The sequence below is a fragment of the Silene latifolia genome, chromosome 9 (assembly GCF_048544455.1).
Source record: "Silene latifolia isolate original U9 population chromosome 9, ASM4854445v1, whole genome shotgun sequence".
Lineage (NCBI taxonomy): Eukaryota > Viridiplantae > Streptophyta > Magnoliopsida > Caryophyllales > Caryophyllaceae > Silene > Silene latifolia.
This window is the reverse complement of record NC_133534.1, coordinates 71,477,649-71,479,994: the sequence shown is the minus strand read 5'-3', so window position 1 is coordinate 71,479,994 and position 2,346 is coordinate 71,477,649. Positions and strand designations below refer to the sequence as shown.

General features: G+C 37.8%; 1 non-coding gene across 1 annotated transcript; it reads right to left on the bottom strand.

Moving 5' to 3' along the window:
* Nucleotides 1-1,711: 1,711 nt before the first annotated feature.
* On the bottom strand, nucleotides 1,712-1,818 carry LOC141602756 (small nucleolar RNA R71). Its single transcript, XR_012524667.1, has one exon. It is a non-coding gene; the product is annotated as a small nucleolar RNA R71 (small nucleolar RNA).
* Between the last annotated feature and the right edge of the window lie 528 nt (nucleotides 1,819-2,346).

Genomic DNA, 2,346 nt, shown 5'->3' with positions numbered 1-2,346 from the left:
TTTTAATACAAGTTTTATTTCCTTAATCTCTCTCTTGTTCATCCTTTATTTTGGGTAATTGAAGATTATTTGGGTTATTATTGGGAGATTGACAACCTCTCAATCAAGCATCAAGTACTTCTTTTATTCTTTGCTTTACTATTGGAATCATTAGTAGGTATAATTCTCTTAATCCCTTTTTAATTATTGTTAATCACTTTCATTTATTCATCATGTTTCACTTTGTTGGTATGATTGACAACCTTGCTAGCATGTTCAACATGATAATGAGTGAGTAATTTCCTTAGCTAGGGTTAATGGGTAATTAGGGGAAACCAACATGGGGAATGATTCATGCTTAAATTAATATCCTTTTATAGTTTATTTGCTTGCTTGTTGTGATCTCAACTTATGCACATGTTATGTTTGATGAAATGTGAGCCTATGAATCCTTGCATTTTTTACCCATCACCTATCTTTTCAATGAGACTTGTAAGACATAAACCAACTCGAGTCTCTTTAAACCATGCATATTGTTGAGTAGGGAAGATTAAGTCGACTTGTAGGTGTTGTACAATCTAATCGATTCGGCTCCGGGACCCAAACTTTCCTAGGATTGTAAGATATTAACCAACTCGATCCATCACAACAATAATTGCTTGTTTATAACTTGAGAATATGTTTGTATGATCAATTCCCATGAATCCCCTATGACCCCATGACACCCTAGTGCCTTTAATCAATTGTTTACATCCCTTTTAATTCATCTTGCTTGTTAACTTTCATTGCTATTTAGTTTAGTGATCTTCTACTTCAAACCTCAATTGTGACACCCTTAAGACACCATTAGTTACAATAGAAATCTCATCTCAATTCCCGTCCCATGGGATCCGACCTTTACTTGCCTCTTTACTAATTGTAGAGTTGTTGGTGAAGTTATAAATTGTGTTTTGGTCTAGGTGCTCCTAACGACAAGTACTTAAAAACTAAACCCCACGAGGGAACACGACCAAAAATGGCGCCGTTGCCGGGGACGGTGTTAACTTGATTTAGATTTTCTTATATTGTTATTAGTTGTGTATTTCTTTGCCTTGGGGAAGTAAAACTCCTCAAGGTTTATTCTAATTGTTTTCGAGTTGTTTGATATTTTGCATGTCTAGAAGGTCACAAGGTGACTTGTTACCCTTTGATCACAAAATTGAAAGGACTTTGACAACCAATAGAAGACTTGCTAGGAGAAGTTTGAGAGGTATTGGTGAGGTTGTAGATATTCAACCAAATACTATTGAGTTCATCAACCCTTTTGCAAGAGAAGGTGAGGAGAACCCAACACAAAATCCAACACAAAATCAACCCACAATGACTAAGTTTTCATCACATTCCGTACCCACCGAGGAGAACCTACCAAATGGTACTCCCACACCACAACATCTAACCGGAAATTTCATTGCCAAATCCGCATTTATCCAATTAGTCGAAAGAAGCCAATTTGGGGGGAAGCCTAGTGAAGACCCTCACTCTCATATGGAGACTTTTTGTGACTATTGTGATGCGATTTCTCAAACCGGTGTAACTCAAGACCAAATTCGATGGGTCTTATTTCCTTTTTCTCTAATTGGCACCGCAAAACAATGGTTGCAAGGCCTTGATAAGGCTACTCTCGGAATTGATTCTTGGAAGAAGTTGGCTCTAGCTTTTTACAAAAAAGTTCTATCCACCGGAAAAGACTAACATGCTAAGAGCTCAAATTACGGGCTTTAAGCAAAGGGATTAAGAATCCTTGTATGAAGCTTGGGAGCGATTCAAGGGAATTTGTCGCTCATGTCCTCACCATAGACTTAGCGAGTGGTTCTTGGTACAACAATTTTGGAACGGTCTTTATGAAGATTCAAGGAACATTCTCAACATGGGATCAAATGGAATGTTCACCGAAGTTGATGACAATCAAACTTGGAACAAAATTGAGGAAATGGCGGTCCATAACTCACAATATAGTAGACCTCGCAAGGCTATTAGAGGAGGAAAGCATGAAGTGGACTCCATTACTCAATTGGGTGCTCAACTTAGTGCTCACATTGATACCATCAATTTGAAGTTTGAAAAAGCTATGGCTAGACTTGAAGAAGCCTCAAAATCACCAAAGCATCATGTTAATGCCATGACGGCATCTTCATCAATCCCAAGTGGGATATGTGAGAATTGTGGAACTTTGGGACATGACCAAAGTGAATGTAGGGGAACAAATGAACAAGTGAATGTTTTCCAAGCATACAAGAGTGGTACCCCTTATTCAAACTTTTACAATGAAAACACCAAATTCCATCCAAATCTCTCATACAAAAGCCAAAATGTTCAAAACCCTCAACC